At 45.0% G+C, this 22464-nt stretch overlaps 1 protein-coding gene across 4 annotated transcripts in view; it reads left to right on the forward strand.

Moving 5' to 3' along the window:
- The first annotated feature begins 2281 nt into the window (after nt 1-2281).
- Nucleotides 2282-22464, forward strand: part of Gng12 (G protein subunit gamma 12) — a 112036-nt gene continuing 91853 nt past the window's right edge. Inside the window, exons 1-2 of one of the 4 annotated variants that reach the window (XM_052173872.1) lie at nt 2282-2388; nt 19737-19794. The gene's annotated coding sequence lies outside the window, so the exon portion shown is untranslated. The other 3 variants (XM_052173874.1, XM_052173876.1, XM_052173875.1) reach the window with 3 other exon arrangements.

The following is a 22464-nucleotide window of genomic DNA, read 5'->3' on the forward strand; positions in this document are numbered from 1 at the left end:
AAGGACAGCCAGGTGGAGATGGAGTGTAAGTCACCAAAGTTCAGGAAACAGGTCCAGAATCAGAGTTAAAAGCACAGACTGTTTAAGCATCCGACATTTAAAACCAGTCTGGGCCACTGTCAGACTCACCAGGTTAACTTTGCTGTGCCTACATGCTAGGGTTGCTAGGAGAATGAAAAGAGTTAATACATGTAAGGCTCTTAAAGCAACATCTGCCACACAGGAAGTACTGGTTAAATGTTAGCTCTTACTGTTTTGCCTTTTGGCTACTATGATGAGAACTTCCCAACTCTCTGTAGTGCAGCTGTCCCTTCGTGCCCACAGGGGATTGGTTCCAGGACTAGCCTTCACTCAAAGACTAAAATCCAAGGAGAGAAAACTCTGGTATAAAATGACATAGTATTTGCATATAACTTACCTACATTTTGCATATGACAATGTTTCAATTATTCCTAGATTATTTATTATATAGTCCTATGCAATGTAAATATTAATTTTTGTTACACTGTATTATAAATGAAATAAAGACAAAGAATATACTTGTTCATGACAGACTCAATTTTGCTTTCAAATATTTTCAATCTGTAGTTGAATCTGAGGATGCAGAGCCCTGCAGGTATAAATGATCAACTGCATTTTATTCTTAATTTGCTGCAGGCTGATATTTTAGTACAAAAAAAAAAAGATAAAAATGGATAATGTGTGAGGGGAGACGAAATGAAAGGCCATCGTTAAATAACTTGATGTCAATAGACAATTTCTGCACAGGTTTGTCCATGATCTCGGATTTCTGTTCTCTCCTATGCAGAAGATTGCTCTGTGGTGACAATTTGAGGTGCCAGACATTCTTCAATGAGCCACTTTGTTTATTTTTGTCACAGACTAGTGAGAGAAAAATTCAAAGTACATGAAGTGCTTAACCGGGCTATCTGATGATCCAGAGGTGGAAATCACAACCGTGACAGTCCATTCTTGTGCCTGGCCATTCCGTTTAGGTTTAGGGTGGCTGCATCTTTGAACTGTGGCTATCTGAACCAGCCAAGTGTTTCCTAACACTGTAGAACGTAGGAAATAAAAGGCGGGCTGTGGTTTGTACCTCAACAAGAACATCTTCTGGAGGCTGTTCAAACCACACTGGCCAAGCAAGGCGTTCTTGAGGAAGAGTGAGTACAAGCGAGTGAATTTAATGCCTTCAATGGGATTCAGTACCTAGATCCCAGCATCCCCAGGGCTCACTTCTCTTCTGCAGGAGAAACTCCACAGTGCATCTTCACTCCATACCTGAACTTATTTATTTCTGTTTGATTTTTTAAAAGAATATCTTTTATTTATTCTTTAACAATTTCATATAGTATCCTGATCACACCCAACTTCCCCTCCCACTTTCCCACCACAACCTCCAACATGTTTCCCTCCCATCTTTCTTCCTTCCTTCTCTCCCTCCTTCCTTCTTCCCTCCCCCTTCCCTCTGCTATTCCTTCCTCCTTCCCTCCCTCCCTTCCTTTCTTTTCCTTCCTTCCAAGGCACTGAGTCCAATTAGTGGCCCCTGCTCTCACCCAATAGTAACATCATTTCAAAGAGACTCTGCCCAAGATGGTTATTAGCGACTCACACCTTGGAGTACTCAGGCCAACTGCTGAGTATTACCATTTCTGCACTTCCATCTCTGCGGGACTCAAGCAAGCCTCTCTGGGGTCTGTGGTACCTCCTATCACTTTTAGCATAATGCTTGACCCCACACAGCAGTTGCTTCGTTTTGTTGAATGGCTGTAAGCATTTTTTGTGGAAGCAAAACTAGCCCTTCAATCTGCCAAATTCTAAATGCTTACAAAAAAAAAAAAAAAAATCAACCTGTCCAATTGATTTATTATTCTGCCCAGTTTGGAGCGTTCGGAAGCACAGAGTTAACAATCTGGCTTTACCTCCATTTCTGGGAAACAACCTCCCTGTGGCCCCAGAGTCCTTTAAATATGAGGTGGCGGTTTCCTTAGACCTTTCTGGATCAGAGCCCCACTTTTGTGTGGGGTTTGGCAGAGCTCCTCTTCGCAGCCTGGGGACTGCGGAGAACTCGGCGGTGTGTGGTCGTAGTGGCAGCGCGTGGTGGTGGCCTCGCGTGGTTGCCCGGGCTTGCCGCACCGCAGTGAGCCGCACCAACCCTGCCGCGGGCACACGTGTCCTGACCACCGACGGCCGCAGTTGGGCGCGGCGAGCGCGTCCGGGGCCGTGGGCCGGAGCAGAGGGGGTGGCGGCGGCCGCCCCGCCCACCGGGCCGTGCGCCCCGCCCACGCGCGAGGGGAGGAGCTGGAGCGGAGTGGGGCGGAGAGGTCGGGCGGTCCCGGGAGCGCGGAGAGCCGGACTCCCTGGCAGCAGCGGCGGCGACGGCGGAGAGTGAGTGCCAAGCTAGCGCTGGGACCGGGACCGGACGGGGCGGGGCGGGCGCGGCTACTTCGGGGCCGCCTGTGGGTCCCGCGAGCTGGAGCTGGCCGTGGGCTGGAGCGAGGGAGCGGAGGAAGGAAGCTCGGGCTGCGGGAAGTGGGAGCGAGGCCCACCGGGGCCCACAGACGCGAGAGCACGGGGGAGGGGGGGGGCGAGTGGCTCCTGAGGCTGGGTCTCGTAGCTGCCTGGTCCGGCCTCGCCCCGCGGGAGGAAGGCCCGGGAGTAGCCTCCAGGTCGCTGCGGTGCGGGAGGAGCGGGTCGGGGCCGCCACGCACGCCCCTCCTCCGATCTCTGGACGCGCGTGGGTTGGCAGCCTCCGTGCTGGGTCCTCACAAGGGGGTGGCGGCGGGGAAGGAGAGTCGTGGAGACAACTCGGGTGACACTCCACGAGGGACCCCTGCGGCGGTGACTGGAACAAGAAGGTCGGAGTTCAAAGTTGAGCCTGGTGTGCTTTTTTTTTTTTTTTTTAATGTAGCGCCTGAAGCTTAGCCCGTGGGTTAAAAAAACTCCTCTTTATTTTAGTTAGGGCCTGCCAATTAAACCGCATTTTAAGACGCCATTGCTAGTGTCTCCTGACACTCGTTTATCCTGGCCGTGGATGTCTTGTAAACTTGACTTAAATCATTCATAACTTTCACAAAGGGAGCCGTGATTCTTGTTAAACTTTAAGCAACGAAATCAGCTGGAAGGATCTGCGGAGGCCTGTGGTCTCGTGGTCCTCCTGTGCGGGCGTGGCTGTGCACAAACAAGTGGGTAGGAAAGGAAGCAGCCCCATGCCTGAGCTGGAGGGGAGATCTGTGCCCATGTGCCAGGGCACGTTTAAACGCAGCTCCAAGTGGAAACACTGGGGATGTCTTAGGCCTTGTTGGACGGACTTCACATGATTCGCCTCATTCCGGTCAGTTATTTCCTCTCCCCCTGCTGTCTTTGGACTCTGTTTATATTTCCTGGGGCGATCGTAGCGTCTCCTGAATAGATTGTCTATAATGAATCTTTTGGATGTTGTCAGAGCCAGGCTCTGTGTCTGTGTGTTCTCAATTTTTAAAGCAATAGCTTGGCTTTGTTTTTAGAGTGCTGGTCACCCCGCTGCACCATTGTTTAGCACTTCAGACCATGGATGTAAATTACCACTGGATCCCAGCCCTTCCCCAGGGAGGCTGGGAAAGCAGGTCACACTAAAACAGTGAGGTTAAATTTACTACTGTCAAGCAGTCACTTTCAAGTATAAAAAGTCCCTTTTTAGAACAAAAATGTATATGTCAAAGGGGTCATTTTCCAATAAATAAGCATAAGCTTCTCACATATTTTTAATTTTTCTTTATTTTTGTCTGTTTCATACATGTGTACCTCCTTACCCTCTTTCCTCCCAACTACATTTTAAAAAACAATCTATTGTAGATTGCTGAGTGGTCGTTTAGATAAAATATTCAGACCCTTTGCCTTTCTTAGCAGTCAGCCAGCCCCGTAAAGCCCTGGCTGAAGTTCAGGGAACGCTGAGCAGTGACTACAATGCAGCTGTATTTAGCACAAGCACTTTACTGTGTGCAGAACCGCAGCCCAATGTGCAGCTCTTAGATTTGTATAGAACCATATAAGAATAAGGATCTGTGCTTCGCGGGAGACTACAAGTGTGGTATAGAGAGGGGTGTAATGGTCCGTGCAGAAAGCGCCGAGCTGATTTGAAAGACAAATCTCTTGCAGTTGGGTTGCTGTTGTCACAGGTTACAGAACACACATGGCGATCAGGTGGTGAGAGCAGAGGGCCTCACAGAAAGAGAGAACTTCAGAAAAGTTAGCTCATGTCCAATAATTTTTATTCCAAACCTCTATCTAGTCAGGGAAAAAAAATCAAGACTTAGAATGATCTCACTTACTCTGCTGCAATTTAGTTAGATCTTGTTGTTTGTTTCATTTTAGTGTGAGCCTTACCTAGGAAGGTAAGGTTGGAGAGGCAGTTTTCTGAGGCTGACTGAAAGGGAAGGTGCTTGACAGTGGTTTGCTATGTAGGGCTTCCTGTCAGACAGACCAGGATGAAAATATTATTTAGCCCTTTTCGATCTGATTTGTAAAGTAGGAGGTGGTCTCTGCTTGTGGTATTTTGATGAAAGTGTATCAGTCAGTCTTTGGAAAACACACCTACATAAAGTCCTTAGAATGATCACTTTTCTTTTTAACCTACTTTACACAGCAGGTTACGTGATAGATTATAATAGGCAGAACCTTCTGGAATTGCAAGGTACCACCATTTTAAGTTCCAAAGAGTGATGAGTACTGACAGGGGAACTCACACCTGTAATCTCAGCAGTTGGCAAAGCTGAAGCAGGAGAATTGTTCTCAGTTTAAAGCCAGTTTGGACAACATTGTAAGTTCTAGACTAGCCTATATTAGAGTGAGATCTTGCTTAAAAAAAAAAAGTTAGAGGTTGAGCAAATCATGTGTGTGTGTGTGTGTGTGTGTGTGTGTGTATGAGTGTATAAAAGCTTCTATGTCCTGTTTCACCCATAGAAGTATGAAAATGATTGATGGGCCAATAATTTTAATAATGCTTTTGATGTTGTTAAATACATAGTATTTAAGGCTACGCAATTAGGAACATAAGTTGTCTTTTAAGTTTAAAGAGGATTTTATTTTAAATAGTTACATTTATTAACCTTGGATAGGAAATTAAATAAAAAACAAGTAACATTTGTCTTTGACCAAGAATGACTGTTAAAATTTGAAAAATGTGATCCAAGAGTGTGAAGTTGTTGGCTCTTGTGTGTACTGCTGTCCAAGGCCAGCAGATAAGCAATAAGAAGTGGGGACTAATTGTGTTCATTTTGAAAATGTTGTGAGAGTGGATGGTTAATTCAGGAAATGAACTCATAGAGTCACTGAATCATTTGCTAAAATTTGCAAAGTTGAAAAAAAGCTTTTACTTTTAAGAACAAACCCCTTTAAGCACCTGCTTCTCCCTTAGTGCATGCATATCAGGTGCGTAGCATCACCCGCGTCAGCGTCAGTGACACTGGAGTGCTAGCTTAGGCCGATTTCAAGGATAAGGGCACAGGGCTCATTATGAAGTGTTCGAGGCCTGTGACACTGTGCTTTACTGTACTGAAAGACTTGGTTGAATAAGTCATTGCTTGCCTTTACTTCTGGAATGCTACAGCCTAACGATGGGTTACTGGCTTGTGCTCCTAGGTGTGTAGATCAGACGACTTGTTAGTTTCTCTGTGCTCTATTGGGGCTGTGAGGAATAAGTGAATTTGCTAGGTAGACAATGGTGGACATTGCATGACATGTAGTCAGTAATTATTAACATAAAGATATCTTTGTACAGATAATGAGTATGTGTTACAGGAAAATAACCACATAAAATTTTCATATTTCTCCCAAATCAAAAAGGCTATTATTATTTTAAAAGTCCTGCCAAATTGTACTTACAAAGTAAGAAACTATGCAGTGATTAGGCAATAATATTTTATCTTTTAAATATGAAACAGGTTTTGATATCTACTTACTCAACGAATTAATTCTAGATCTTACTTTCATCTTCCTTTCTAACTGGTAACTCAGACAAGAGGTTTGTTTTAGGTTACACAGTTGAAAGACAGGTACAAATATAGTGCATTATCACAATTACAGCTAGATATGTATTTTTGTAAAGGCTTGACGGAAGATACAAATGGGTACCTCCATTTTCTCCCAGTTTTCCTAGTAAACATGTACATATAATAGATCATAATAGTTACTCAAAATAAATTCTGGTGTATAACTGCATATAGCAGGATTTTGTTGCCTTGGGAAAGAAAAAAAACACCAGCTTTTGTGACACACGAATGCCATCAAATGAAGGACCCAAACCTTTCTAGTATGTGGGAAGCGCTTCAGAAGTTTTTACGTTTATCTTTGTAAAAGATATTTAGTGTTCATTTGGTGTGTGTGTGTGTGTGTGTGTGTGACTGACAATTGAATCTAGGACCTTGAACATGCTGCGTGGTTCTATACACTGGTACCCAGTCAGACCTTGAACTTATGGGCCTTGCGTTGTCACCTTCAAGTGCTGGGGATGACCGATCTGTGCTACCATGGAGATATTAGAAGTTCGTAGTAAGGAAGAAAGAGCAACATAAGCCAAGCCTGATTTCACAGACATCGGTCCTTCTCAGGTCCAGGTCTTCTGCCTTGACAAGATGCGTTTATAGAACACCTGCAGTCTGTCCTGGATGACAGAGGGTAGAAACAAATGGGTGCAGTGAAGCTCCCAGCCATGACAGATGAATAAGACGAGATAGCAGTGCACTTACTTGGCTGATTATAGTCTCCAAATTGCCATCCACCTGGAGCCTTCCTAGGCTTTTTCTGAGCCCAGGTCTTGCCCAGTTCTCAACAAGGCTCACATGAGGCTAATGTTTCTTAAACATTCAAACTTCAAGGGATAGAAAACAATTTTCCCTGGAGTTGTTGTAATTCTGTAGCTGATTCAACACTCTACCCAGAATCACAGGAGGGGCCCATACAGTCAAAGGAGAGAAAATAGAGGGCTTAATGGGAGCATGTAATTTAGAAAGCTGTAAATCAAGTCAAGCGATACATAGATAGGGCTTCTTACATAAGTGAGACTAGTAACCAGAAGAGAATTGTGGGGGCCTCTCCTTCAGAGCTCACCACATCCTCACCATATAACATCTGAGACCCAACAGACCTGAGGCACATTCACAGACCAGTCTTTCAGATATCTGTGATGCTGTCTTTCCATAGGAAGCCTTGGTTGGGCAGAAGAGAAAATTGGCTTGCAAAGTTCTGTTCCAGCGTAGCTCCTGCTAGTAGGTGCGGGGCACTTTACATTTTCTCTCAAGGGCAGGAGTAAGCAGCTTGTTGCTGGGCAGAAGGTAGAAATGATTGAACTGAAGATGGCTTCCAGCTGGGTTACTCCATTTGCTGCCAAATCCCTCTTGAAAATCATTTCTAGTGTCACTTAAATGTTTGGTTTGTCATGGCAGGTTTTATTGGGTGTCATAAAAATGCTTAGCTGCTAGTGTCTGGTTGATATCCTGGCACAAGGAGGGATTTTGTCTTCTTTTTAATAGGTCTGCACTTCAGAAGGTTACAGAACAATGAATGAGAGTGTTGCAGACCTTTCAGACTTGATACTTTAAAAGCTGCTCCCAAAGATTGTAGCTAAAAGAAGTTTTTTTCTGGGTCTGTCTGAATGAATCAGCTGTTAAGAACTTGTACTTTTTCCATTTGTTGGTTTTAAGTTTGTGACTTTAGGGCCAGGGTTTCAGAAGTCAGTGTGTTCTGTGTCCTTTCTTGCAGCATAGGCTGTAGTCATTCCTCTTGCAGGGAAAGTCACACAGTAGTTGACATGTGGCTGACTGAGAAGAGAAACTTGAGCCCAGATGGGATTTGGGTGGCTGTGGTCACCAGTGGTCACTGGCATGCGGGCCTCATTGCCATCATCCACCCCTGAAGTCACTCTGGACAACCGTCCAGCATGACAGTGTGCAAGCCTCATAAGACAGTCAGAAGGACAGGTCACTGACAGAACCCTCAGGTTTCTATTGACTTTCTATTAGCCGCTGATACTGCTGGCCAAGGCACCCCTGACCACTGGACACTAAGCCATTAGTTCCTACTGGGGTGCATTGACTCGGATCACAAGCTCATAGTAACGTCAAGTTTTGTTCACCAGAATCTCTAGCAAATTAAGAAGAAAAAAAAGTAGGCCAAACTGGACCTGGCAGTGTATACCTATAATCCCATCACTTAAGGGGCATAGGCAAGAAGATTGCTCAGAAATTGAGACCAGCCTGATCTACTACATACTGATTTTCAGGATAGCCAGGGCTACATAATGGAACTCTTTTCTCAAAAACAAGCTTCCTCACACCATTAAAAAGACAAACAAACAAACAAACAAAGAAAAAAACAAGCAAAATAACCAACACAACAGGAAAATCCAACAGAACAAAACCCTGTCCTGGATGGAGTAGGACTCTTCTGGGCTGTGGAGATGTTTCTTTCCAGTCCACTCGGGTGTCTTGGTGGTGGTGGGCTTTGTTTTCCTAACCCACAGAGTGCTGTGTTTGACCATAGCTCTGCCTCGCAACGCCTGTTCAGCTGCAGTAGCCTTCTAAATGCCCTGAGTTGTAGGCTGTGACTTAACAAATGCCAGAGGACTGAAGAAATAAGGCCATGCTCCCTGAATGTGTGCCACCAAGATGTGTAAGCCACTGTCTTTTTGATCAAGAAAGGAAATTAAATTGTATTTTCTGGGAATTGTACCTTCTTCAGTAGTACACAGATAATTTAGTGACTTCTTTCTTGTGGATTCATCGTGCTTTAAGGGGTAGCTAGAGACCTGGTTGGCCTTGACATTGTTTAGTGCTGATTTCACAGCAGCAGTCTTGGGATCACCAAATACTTGTTGAGCTGGGAACAGCTCGTGTATTCCTCTGCAATACTTTCTGCCCACTAAAGCACCCTCATGTCCTTGACACAGGAAGGGAGGCCTAGGGACTTCTGGGAAGGTGGAGAGAGATCCCTGTTGAATATTAGACAGATGTGGTCCTCTTGCTTTGGATAGATAGTGGTGAGTGTAGCTATAGGAGCCTTTGGAACTGCATTTTTTTGGGAAAAAAAAAAAGACTTCTAATTTAGGAGAGAGGTGGGAAAGGCTGGTGCCAGAGCCACCAGAAGCTAAGAGTTTATCCGTACCTCCTTTACTGCCAGCTGGCTGTTACACAGCTCTTTAAGTTTGCTGTCAGAATTAGCTTCCTCTTCCTGCAGGTTTTTGGGAGGCTTGGGATAGCAGGCGGGAGCAGAGCCCTGTTGGGTGGGTGTGAAGGTGACAGGGCTGGTCTGCTCTGTGCCCTTCTCCTTTCTGCTGTTACATGGGCAGACCACCTTGTGAAACGATACCAGCCACCATGTCTAGAAAAGTGAATGCCTTCCGCTTTTCGTTTGGTTAAGTGGAGCAGATTCCCAAAGCAGAAACTGCAGGCGACCATTCCTCACTGGAACTTCCCGGTGGCCTTCCTTAAACAGCAGACTTGTCTGCCGCATTTCAGAGTGATTTCAGAGACCATGCACCATGCATCCGCCTGTGTTTCGCTCTTGTCTAACCTACAAACTCGATAAGCACAATGCTTCAGCTACTGCTTAGTCCAAAGAGCAAACAAACACTCCTGGCATGCTGCCTGAGGTAGTGCTGGCTTCCTGCCTTTGCCTTCCATTTACCTGTACTTCCCTAAGTTCCTTCTGGCTATAATACATAACCGGGACTCCAGGCCGCCCACACCCACAAGGGCACAAGTCACCCTGTCCACTTCCTGAACTCTGCATGGAGTTTCTCTGACCTACAACCTTTGGCCTGAGAACTTGTTGCCTACACTTCATACTCATAGGGACAATCTCTTTAAGAGAAAATATTAAAATGTATGCCCCCCCACCCCCCCCACTCCAGTTTAACAATCATAGTAGAAAGGAAAATACTAAAACTTGCTTCAATCCCTTTCTCAGACAGGCCTTTTTCATAGCAGCTATAGGGATTAACTTGTACATTTAAGGTATTACTAATGTATATGCTTCTTCTCATTCTTTTGTATAGATGGTTTCTCTACGGTTGTCTACCTGGCTGTGTTAAATTAGCAGTGTGTCAGAAATAGCTTCTCTTTTAGTCGCATCAGCTTTCCATGGTGCTGTGGACTGTACCTGATCCTCTGGTCTTAGGTGCTGTGAAGACAGCGTAAGCCTGACATTTTGCTTAAGTGCAGGTGAACCCCCACAAGTGGTGTGCGGAGCTGCTGGGCTCCGTGAGCACCTTCAGGAATTATTGGGTCAGCGTGCTGCTCCTAGACCACCAGGAAGAGGACTGCCAGTCCGTTTTTACTTTGCTAATCTGGTTGGTGAGAAGTGACAGGTTAGAGTAGTGATTTGGTTTTTTTCCACAATTAGAAGTGAAGTGGAGGTTTGAGTTAAGTATGGGCCTTTGAGACATTGTTGAGGCTGGTAATTTCTCTTGTAGGATTCTGTAACTGTTCTTGTGTATAGTCTGTCAGAATTTCTTAAATATAGAGTTAAGAATGTGAGCCTGGGTGGAGTGGGCTGCCAGATCATTAGGACATAATCAAGACAAGGACAAAGTATGGTTTCGCTGCATTTGCTAATGTCTGAATTACAGGCTTCAGCTGATGGCATTATTAACTTGTGGCTTCTCCAAGACCACAAAAAATATCTTCTAGCCTAGATTTTCTTCTTTCCTTCCTTCCCTCCCCCCATACATACAGACATATAACACGTATACCATACACATGAGTGTGTAGGGAGATTGGAAAAGAGATTAAAACATGTAGATTCTAATTACATTTTCTGTAAAAATCTTTTCAGAAGTCTAGACTTCTTCACATATGCAAGACCTTTCTCAAAAGCAAACAAAAATCTCTAACAACAAACTCAGAGTTCACGAGCCATAGTGAGGGGTGACCAAGGGAGAAGAGATCACTTCTCTCTGTCTCTGTCTCTCTCTCTCTCTCTCTCTCTCTCTCTCTCTCTCTCTCTCTCTCTCTCACACACACACACACACACACACACACACAGAAGCAGTGGAGTGCTGTGGATGGTAACTTTTCTTCTAGTGCTCATTGTAGCATGTCACTGCTGATGTTCTTTGTTGAAGTGTCCATTCTACGAGGAAAAGGTTAGAGGCTATTACTTTATCCTAGTACCTAGAAGGGTACCCAGCACGTTTGAGTGCCCAGTCCTTAGAATAGGAGTGAGTGTTACTGAGATAAGTACCTCTGGATCTTTGTGTTCTTCTGTGTCAAGGACCCTGTGTTAGCTGCTGGCCTGGTCACCTGGGTCATCTTTGACCTTTATGGTATATTCTAACTGGGAGCTTGGGAGCTCTGTGGCAGTATACTTACTGCTCCAGAATTCAAGCCTGCAGTCTGAATTACCTGGTGACTTTAGCTAATATCCACTTGCAAAACAGCTGATAGGTGTATTTTAGCTAATCTAAGATGCTGTCACTTATGAAATGGGCCATTTCTCTCAGCTATCAGGGAAAAGAAACACTGTCAGTTAGGCCATATCAAACATCTGCATAAAAGGGTTAGTTTTGATAACTGCTATATCAGATTATCAAAAACAGCACTTAAGACAACCAGATGTTTTATCGCATAGCACTGTAGAGCAGAAGCCAGGGTGTGTGTGTGACTGGTATGTCTCCTTGAAGTGGTGGCTTTGTTTGTTTGTTAGAGGCTCTGGGAAGAACTTACCATTTACCTCAGGCTCTTTCAGGTTGCTAGTGGACTTCTGTTCTTTGTAATTTGTTTCTTGCTGTCTCTCGGTTGGGGCCCTGTACTTCTTAGAGGCCTTTTTGGTACTTGCCATTGGGCTTTATACCTTAGACTGGGCATGCCCACAGCAAACCCTTCTTGTGTCTGGACTTTAGTGGGCCCTGATACTCTCTGTTCTCTAGCTAGGGAAACTCTCTGCTTCTGAGGGCTGTTTGGATAGATTTGGTCCAGCATTTACAGGTTCCAGGACTTGAACAGCTTAGGAGGAGAGTTCCTGAAGAGTCATCGTAATATCAGCAGTGTCAAAATGACAGTCTCTGGGTTAGCGTAGAGGAGGCACTGATGTGTATAAAGCACTGGGAATGTTAGAAAGCACGCCTGGCCTGCGTGTTAGCTGTTTCCACGCAAGTGCCATGGCCACAGTGGTCGCACAGTGCCTGCCTGTCACCTTGAACCTTGGTGCATTTGTCAAACCCTAATTGAGAGAATACATTTTGCTGACAGTAAACTTAATAACAAAGATCGTGATTAATACTTGAGTGCCACAGGTAGGCATGTGCTAGGACACTTCCTTGCTCCTGGTAGGATCATGAAGTAGGGCACACCAGCTCCATTTACAGGTAGGTTTGGAAGGGGGCAATAATCAGTGGGAGTGGCATTCCTCCCATGAATTCACAGGATTCTGAAGTTGGTATACTTTTTATATATTCACTTGGCTCATGGTCCTGAGAACAGCAGATGAAAACTGTCACAGGAGAGGTTCCACCCACTAGGGCAGTGGTCTGCTAGCCAGGAAGGAGATAAAGGGGAAGTCACGTTTTCCTTTGATGTCAACCTTGTTTTTTGCTATTCAATGTTTAATTCATTGAGACAAGAATGAAGCCCCAAGCATTCATCCTTTTAAATACCCTAATGATCTTTTCAAGTCAACAGAACAGTGGCCTGTTCTGTGGGGTTATGGCTTTAAACAAGATTTGAGCAGTCCTTTAGTAAAACTACACTAACAGTATCTGCTCAGGACCGGATAAGTACTGTGAAAGTCATAGAACTAGGAGACAGGAGAACAGGAGGGCTGCCTTAAAGGGGAGCCTCAGGAAAGACCTCTGTAAAATAATATCTCTGCCAAGACCAGGATGAGCAAAAGGCAGCCTGAGCTCGCCTGTGATCCTAATGAGGCTGAGCACAGAAAAAAGAGAAGGCCTTTTGGTAGGTGTGAGAGCCAGATGATGGGACTGGGATGCAACTCACTGAGAGTGCCTCAGAGTATGCGGAAGGCCCTGAGTGAAATAAGCACACATACACACACACACACACACACACTGGGATGCAACTCACTGAGAGTGCCTCAGAGTATGCAGAATGCCCTGAGTGAAATAAACACACACACACACACATACACTGGGATGCAACTCACTGAGAGTGCCTCAGAGTATGCGGAAGGCCCTGAGTGAGATAAGCACACACACACACACACACACACACACACACACCGCCTATAGGCTTATATGTTTGAATGCTTAGTCCCCAGTTAGTGGAACTATTTGGAATGGAGACTGTGTGTCACTGGTGTAGGCTCTGAGGTTTCAAAAGCCCATGCCAGACCCAGTGTCTTTCTCCCCGCCTACTGCCTGTGGAGCAGGATGTGACTCTCTTAGCTGCTGCTCCAGTGCTCGGTCGTCTGCTTCCCACCATGATGATCATGGACTAATAACCCTGACACTGTAAGCAAGCCCCCAAGTAAATGTTTTCTTCTATAACTGCTTTGGTCATGGGCTCTCTTCACAGCAATAGAACAGTACTTAAGATACTGGGATAAATGGAAATGCCAAGGAGATTTCATAGAGAAATCTCTGTTCACAGATCAGCTATGGTGAGCTGGGAGCCTGTCCCCCAATCATGAGCTTTGTATGACTTCAAAGGGGTGAAGGTTTTGGAACTATTTTTATTTCTTGCTTCTAAAAGCATTTTAAGTGTACCAGAGCATAGGGGGCGAGTAGGGGGGTAGTTTGGCAGAACCAGAGAAAAAGAGACGATACTTGAGCTCAAAATGCTCAGGGATCCGGCACACGTTTTGCCAAGAGAATTGCATCCAGGTAAAGGTTTCTGCAAGCTGAGCTCACCATCCCTTTGAGTCTGCTTTTCTTTTTGCCTCAGGTCTTTTCAGGACCTTCCCCTCCCTACAAGATGTTAGACTCTGACCCCCTGAGTTATCTGGTCTCCTCTCTCCCTGACTCTTCCTTCTGTCCCTGGCAGCCCTGTCCCTGGCCACTTGCTAACCAGCCTCTCTCTGCCCCTGACTTTTGCACTCTGCTGTCACCAGGTGATTTCTCTGAAATGAAGATCTGAATGGCTACTTCCTGCATGACAGACAGTGGGTTCCCTGAAATCATCCCAGTCCTGTCTGTCAGGAGCTTCCTGTTCAGGTTCAGTCCAGCTCTGGCTCTTACCAGCCCTGAGCTCTTGAAATCACTGTAAGCATTTTGTCTCAGTTTCACTACCTGTAAAATGGAGGTAGGTGACAGTTCACCTACCCCACAGGTAACCTGTAGATTTAAAAGGAGTTAATAGTGAGGTTCACTCAGCAGTGCTTAGTATGCACACCCTCCATGAAAAGTGTTAGCTAGCTGCTCTCTGTGGCAGGCACGGCTGGTCTAGCCTGCTGCTTTCAGGTCAGCCTCGCCCCACTCTTCCAGTAGGCAGCAAGATAAGTACAGAAATTGAGAAGATACAATTAGTAATCTCTGTAACAGTTTCACTATCAATGAATTTGCATATTGTCCAGTTTATAGGAATTCATTTTTATTGCATTCTAAGAAAATATTCTTTTTTTTTTGGATTTGTTTTTTTTTCCTGAGACAGGGTTTCTCTGTGTAGCCTTGGCTGGCCTGGAACTCACTCTGTAGACCAGGCTGGCCTTGAACTCAGAGATCCGCCTGCCTCTGCCTCCCAGAGTGCTGGAATTACAGGCGTGCGCCACCACCGCCCGGCTTAAGAAAATATTCTTACCGAGTGAGTTGGAACTAAACAAACAGGTCAGTTCCTACCCTTTGCCTGCTCAACTGCAGTGCACACATCCTCAGCACCTATCAGAAGGTTTGAGGACACAAGGAAGGTAGTCCATTATGAGAAAGTTTTCCTTTAACCAGTGAGCTTCTGCCTATCTCTTTGACCCAGCCTAATTCTGTGAATTGTTGACCTGTTAAGAAGATGTGTATGAGGGAGGCACCAGTGATGTACTTAGTCCTCACTGTTCTAAGGTTCACAGGGCAAGGAGTGTAAGGGCAGGGTTGGGGAGGCTGAGCCTGTCTGGGAAGGCGCGGAGGAGTCCAGAATGATTTCACAGGTAAGGCAGAGTGGTAGAAGATGGAGGTGCGTGTCATATGTCAAGACAGTGGCTGAAGCCTAGCTGTGATCCTCCTGCCATGTGTGGGGTTGAATGACTTCCTCCCAAAGTGGGAGACCTTTCATTTGTAACCCTAGGCTAGTAGCATCTTCCTCTCTCAAGATTGTCCCGAGGCAAGTCTGTTCTTGCTCTTGCGTGCGTGCGTAGAAAAGTGCCTGACTTCAGAGTTTATAAATTACTCAGTGTGACTTTGCTCTCCATTCTTTAATCTGGGCACAATGATATCTTTTCTTGTCTGTATTTACTGTGACAAGCTAGTCAACCAGCATACTAATGATTATGTTGGACTGAGTAGTTTTGCCTATATGTTTTGTCTTCCTGATATGTTGTGTCTCTTGAATCAGTGTCATATTTTCATTCATAGTGACAGCCATGTCAGCATATATAAGTCTGTCTCTGGAGATGTATTGAATTAAATAAATTTGATAGTTTTTAGAAGCTTCAGAAAGGAGCGGGTAAAAACATTAATTTCTGCCTTACACATAGGGAAACTGGGGCACTTTTATTCTAGATAGCTTCTGATATTTGCCCAGAGTCATTTAAGCTGGCAGATAAACAGCAAAGATGGGATTAGAATCCCGTGCCCCATGTTTTCCTGGCTTTGTATTTTCTTGTGAACTCAACCCCAAGACTTGAGAGCTTTGCAGGTGCCGGCCGCACTCTGCCCTTCTTTGTCACCTGGCTTCCACCTGGCCTAAGGGAGAGCCTTAGGGAACATCCTCCCCGCCCAGCTCTCTCCGGCTGCCCTGAAGGTATTTATGAGTGTGAAGGTCCACCTGGAAACCAAGGGCGTGGCTGGGGGAGAGCAACCAGCTGTAGCTGCCTGCGTGTGGAGGAAGGGAGGAGAGGCCTGGGCTGAGGGTAAGGATTTATAGCTAACTAGGGTCACGGAGGAGGAGCTAGGTGGAGTGGAGCTCAGGGGATGGAAAGCCGCGTCCAAAGGGTAGCAGAGTCTGCACAGACTGCTTCTTGGTACACAAGCCTTCTACTCCCGGAGCGTTCATTCCCTTTACCTTCTGCTGGGAAGCATGTGCTGTGCTTACTCAGCCTATGTTGTAATCTTTATTGTGCAGGCAGAGGGGGGCCGAGCGCACCGGAAGGCTCTGACCTTAACCCTCCTGGCATGAAAAAGCTGAGTTTGTGATGTTGTGTTCCTTTAAGTGTGTTGTTTAGTTAAAGAGAAAGCAGTGCTCAGAGGGAGTAGGATCCAACAACTTCCCTGAAGCAGAAGTTCCCAGGGTGTGGGTCATACACTTGTCAGTGTGGCGGCCTCAACTGGGAGTGACTGAAAAATCACGGGCACCCAACCGCACCCAGACCTGTGGAGTCAGCCCTTCTGGGTGCGATCCAAAGGCAGTGCCTGTGGAGCTCTAGCGAGGGTCGGTGTAAGAACCTTGTAGGGTAGCCAGATAGAGTCTCTGGGGCAGGGCAGAATCTGTCCCTGGCTGCTCAAGAGTCATGAATTCCTTTTGGTTTTCTCATCTACATACGAGGTCTAAGAGAAGCCTTTGAGCACTGAACCACACAAGCCCCATCCTTGAAATTTGTCTGGCCTTGTGTAATCCACCCATTAAAGGGGGCGGGGTCAAACCAGAAACTTCCACATTTGCTTTGTTACTGCATCCTGTTGTATTAAGAACAAAACAGAATGCCCTCAGAGGAAGACTGTCTCTGTTCCCTTTTCCACACAGTAAAGGACACCACAGCTCAGCACAGGTGAGGCCCACAGATTCGGAGTGCCGTGGTTGAGGCTGTGAGGCATGTCAGGAAGTGTTTTTCCAGAGAGAAGAGGGGGCGTTATGATTCTGGGACACTGAGTGCTAATTCTTGACCACCTTGCTATAACGTGGAGCCTAGGAGCAAACTGTTGTTTGAAGGCCGTGTGGATCTCCACTTTTTTATGAGAAATTGTTTTCATGCTTACCATGATTTGCATGTCCAGCACATTTAACGTATCTGTGACTTTCAGGAAAGGCATGTGGACTATTTCAGACGAAGTCTGCTGTTCTAGGTTCAAGGCCAAACAGGTTCATTTTGTTTTCTTTTTTCTTTTTGAAACAAAGGTTTTGCTTGTATGGGATTTCTAATCCATACATGTTTCTCTCTCTCTCTCTCTCTCTCTCTCTCTCTTTGGAGAGAGATAATGTTTCAAAAGAACCTGAAAGTGAGAAACTTAGGTTCACAAACCTGTTAAATATTAAAAAAATGAAATCTCAAGGATACAACTTGGTCTTGAAATTTTTATGACATTTGATTAAGAGAAGCTATGTTGTTTATCTGCCCTCCCAGTCTCCTTCTCTTCCTTGTTTTTATTCCTTTTATTCCTTTGTTTGTTTGTCTGTTTTTGTTTTGGGGGATTGTTTTGTTTTTTATTGTTTTGTTTTTTGGCAACTCTGTCTCTGTAGCCCAGGCTGGCCGAGAACTGAATTTGTAGTCCTGGCTGGTATTAAGCTATTGATTTCTTGCCTTGACCTTTCCAATCCAAGGATTCTAAGAATGAGCCCCTATACCCATCCATGTTCCTACACTTGACCAGGAATGGAAACCTTTTAAAGAAAGTGTAATTAATTTTACAAGAAGTGCACTGGCTTGTCCAAGGATGCACAGATGGACAGCAGACTGGCTCAGACTTTTTATGTTGGTGTTTTATTATTGTTGATGATTATCAGTTCTTTGTCTTTTCTTTTGTGTGTGTGTGTGTGTGTGTGTGTACCTTTGAAAGACTCTGTCTTTTACTGGTCACAAGATTGTTCTCTGAAGTATATAAAACACTAAAAGTCTTTTCAGCATTCTAAAGCTGGCGGCTCAGCAGTGTCAGCACCTACAGTGTAAAGGCAGGGAAGAGACGGCAGGCTGAGGTGCGCACCCTCAGAGCCCGGCAGCCTGGCAGTCACAGTCTAATGGGCTGGAGTGGCCAGGACCCACTCAGTCTGTTTCCTTAAGGTATCCTTGCTAAGAAGACAGCTATAGTTGAAGTTTTGTTGGTGGATAATATGTCTTTAGTTGACTGTTACATTGAAGTCAAAGAAGTATTCTGTCTTCTTTTTTGGTTGTTTTCGGTTTTTTGTTATTGTTATTTCACCAGAAAACAGTGCCAAGGGGGTTTAAGAGTAAATGTTGGGAAAGTGGCAGAATTAAAAGATGGGTGAATTCAACAGCATTCAACAGAAAAGATTCAAAGATGGCAGTCTTGAAGGGTGTTGGGACAAGCCTGGAATTGTTTTCCAAGAAGCACAATTTTTTTTTTCTCTTTGGTTGTATATCCTTGAAATGTTTTGTAATGATTTTTAAAATATCTGTCCTCAGTATTTAAAAGGGTTGTGTGTGTTGGCAATGTAGTGTGAGGCCTGATAGATAGGATATAAATCTCAGTCGTCCTGCCACCTTCATTTTGTATGACCTTGAAGAAGTTACTTAACCTTTCCACATCTAGTTGTCCTCTACTGCAAAATAGAAATGACTTCCTGTGAGGTGTGAGTTAATTACCAATGTGTTTATGACTGTATTTGGCACTTCCTATTGCCATTTTAATTAACTAAAGCTTAATGAATGTAATTGCCAGAGCCAGGAGAGATAATGGGGGGGGGGTGAGGGGGATGCTAAAATTGCCACAGTCCAGCCTTCTGTGAATTCTCCCAGGATAAATAATTCCCTTTAGCGCAGTGATTTGAGGTTTTTGTTTTCATTGGCATGGAACATTGCTTTTGCATTTCCCCAGTAGAGTATAGTGAGATCACCAAAGCACTTTAACCCATGCTGGCTTAGAAACTCACTGTGTTGGCCAGGCTAACTTCAAGATCATCGCAGTCCTCCTCCTTCGGCTTCCCAAGTCCTGGAATTAGAGGCATAAGCCACTGTTTACCTCTTCAAACACACTCTTTGTCTTATTTACTATTCTCTTGCTGTGAGGAGACATCACGACCAAGGTAACTTACAGAAGAAAGTACTTAGGTGGGGGCTTTCTTACCGTCTCAGAGAGGATCCATGATCAGGGTGGGAAGGAGACAGCATGTTGTAGGAGCAGTTGCATCCTGAGCCACAGGCAGTAGGCAGAGGGGAGCAGGCAACTTTAGCATCCATCCTCCTTTCCCTCTGTTGTCTCTCCTGGCTCCTGAAATTACATGGTTTTTGTAATCATAATGACCTCTCTGTGCCTTGGTTTCATTTGTCATCTGAACACCTGAGAGGTGGGATTTTTAAACCTCAAAGGCCATGCTCAATGCATCTTCTCTAACAAAGACCATGCCTCCTAATCCTTCCCAAACAGTTCTATTAACTGGGGGCGGGGGGAGCATTCAAACATAAGAGCCTGTGGGGGCCATTCTCAGTCGAACCACCACACTCTGCTATTCATCTTCCAAGAGGCGGGAGGTAAAGCCTTTGCATAAGACGTTGCCCATGGGTGGAGGCAAAGGCTAGAAGGAAAGCAGTCAGAGGTCTACGCTAGAAAGGATGACTTGCAGTGTCTGTTGAAAAGGGCCCTCTGTGCTTAGGCATTAATTCATACTTATGTCTCATAACCATGTCATTCCTATTCTGTGGCAGAAAGAAACAAGACTTATTCTAGAAAAACAAGAATTCCATTCCTAAATTGCAAACTTTTCCTTCTGCAGGTTTATATGGGAAGGACATTGGAGTGAGCATCTTCTCTGTTTCCAGCTGGCTTTTCTGGTGAGTAAAGTCTTTTTATGACTGTTTCATATGTTAACCTGGATGTACTTACAGCATGCTATTCGACTTGGACGTAGTGACTGATCCTCCAGGAAGTACTAAATATCTAATGATGTTCTTCCCTTGGTCTGACTTGATAAAGGGTCAACATGGGCAGGATAGGTAGATTGAATAGTCTCCCCTTTGTGAGCAGAGTTCTAGGATGTTGCTGCAGAAAGACATTTTTACGAAGAAGAGTGGAGGGCAGCTCACTTTTGCCCACGTTCATGGAGCTGCTTGGAAGGAGTTCCAGATGCCCAGTCCAGTGGCAGGTGTCTGCCAGCAACTACAGCCGTGTCTCACACGGTGCAGCCTGTGGCGGCGGTGGCTGTGTGGAAGGGCACCCTGCAGCCCTGAACTATCCGTTCTGCCTCATGTGGGAGCCACCTGTCATACAAGGCTCTTGAGCACTAAAAATATGCCCAGTGTTTCTAAGACATTGACTGTTGCTTTCTCTTGCTCAATTTAAAATTTAAATGTGTATAACTGTCCATTTTGGACATCAAGAAGGAATGAGCGCTAGCCCCTTGCTTCTCACTGTAGTCTAGTGAAAGGCTGAACCCTCTCCCCTTTCAAAGGGTAACTCTTGCCTAGTGAGGCTGGACTAGGGCTCCCTGAGGCCCCCATGTTGGGTAATTTTTAATTAGACTTGCTTTCTACTTATCACAATGATATGGCTCTACCTCTGTTTCCTCATCTGTCAGCTGACGTTAACACCTATCCTGTCCCTCCCAGAGATGCTGGGAGACACTTGAGCTTTAAAAGCCCTGGGAGGAACTTTCTTCACAAGCTTTTTTATTTTCTTTTCAACAATATTCTGTTGTGTCTGAAAGTATTTCAGTTTGAGTACTAGTTTGGATAGGCAGTATAATTGGATGGACTCAGTGTTTCCAGATGATTGTCATTGTGGAACCAGAGACTCAAAGCTCTCAGCTCTTGTGAAACATGAGCTGGGAAGGCAGTGAGTTCAGGCTAACACCACCGAGGTAGGGATTCTCTAAGCTGTCACCACAGTGAGCTGTCTTATCTCAGACACCAAAGCAGATGCCCTTCTCCTGGGGTCTGCCATAGGGCTTCTAGCGCTGTGATAAAACACCATGACCCAAAGCAGCTTGAGCCTTTATAGCTATAGCTTCCCTAACCGGGGAAGTCAGGTGGGAACTCAAGGCAGGAACTCAAGGCAGGAACCTGGAGACAGGAACAGATGCAGAGGCCATAGAGGAGTGCTGCTTACTGGAGTGTTCCTCATATGACTTCTTCAACCTGCTTTCTTATATCATCCAAAACCACGGTGAGCTATAACCTCTCATATTAATTACTAGTCAAGAAAATGCCCCACAGGCTTGCCGACAGGTCAGTCTGGTGTGAGCATTTTCTCAGTTAAGGTTCTCTCTTCCCTCTTCTCTCTTTGGCTTTCTGACCTTTGTCCTTGCTAAGTCTCAATTTCAATATTTGGAGCCTTGTTTTCTTCAGTAAGTAAAAAGGTGTCAGTGTTGATATGGCCACAGTAGCTCTCAGGCTTTTATTTAAGACAGGAATTTTAGTTAGTAGGGCACTGTGTCATCAGTAGACTCCATTTGCTTCAGGAATGTGCCATTCAGTTTTGACAAGACAGCTTCCTCTACAGCAGTAAGCTGCACTGGTACTTTTGAAATTTTTCTCTAAGCAGAAGATAATATAATTGACACAGCATCCATGGAAACCCTAGACTGTTGGGTCAGTGTGAAGTGGTATAACTATGGATGCTTATGGGTACCTCAGGAATATTACTTTATTATACCAGACTCTGCTTTGCATTATGGCTTATGGGTATGGTAGGCTTTTAAATTTTTTAAATGACACCACCAAAAGTTGTAGTATGTGTCTCAGTGACAAAGATGTTACGGTTCAGCCTTTGAGTTTCATTTTCTATAGGTTTCTTTTTTTTTTTTTTTTTTTTTCAAGACAAGGTTTCCCTATGTAGCCCTGGCTGTCCTGGAACTCACTCTGTAGACCAGGCTGGCCTCGGATTCAGAAATCCGCCTGCCTCTGCCTTCCAAGTACTAGTATTAAAGGTGTGCGCCACCACCGCCCAGCTTTCTATAGGTTTCTATAACCTATACTCACGACTGTAGTATTCTACACAACAGTTGTATAGCCCTGGAAGAACTCTGTTCTCTGTGTCCATCCTCCCTCAGCTCCTACCTCACAACTACAGTGTTTCTACTGTCTTAGTAGTTTAGCTTTTCCAGACTGCCCACTAGTTGAGATTGCTATAATGTATAAACATTCAAGTGGTCTACTTTATTTAGTAATATGCACTAGATATTTATTACCTCCTAAAGGTTTAGCAATTATGAACAAACTATGGACAGAATCCATATGCACATTTTTGTCTGGACAGAAGTTCTCAGTTCGTTTGGTTAAACACCAGAGGACACACTGGATTGTGTGGTAGGGCTGCATTCACTTTTGTGAGGAGTTAACAGTGTTTCCAAGGCGTCTGGGCCTCTTTGCATGTCCATCGTTAGCTCCTGTGGCCCTGTGACCTCATCAGCATTTGGTAGTGGCGGTGTGGATTTGAGCTGTTCTAGTAGGTACGCAGTATATCAGACTTGTTGTTTTCTTATTGTTGAAAGTATTCAAGTGCTT

Source organism: Apodemus sylvaticus, chromosome 2, assembly GCF_947179515.1.
Source record: "Apodemus sylvaticus chromosome 2, mApoSyl1.1, whole genome shotgun sequence".
Lineage (NCBI taxonomy): Eukaryota > Metazoa > Chordata > Mammalia > Rodentia > Muridae > Apodemus > Apodemus sylvaticus.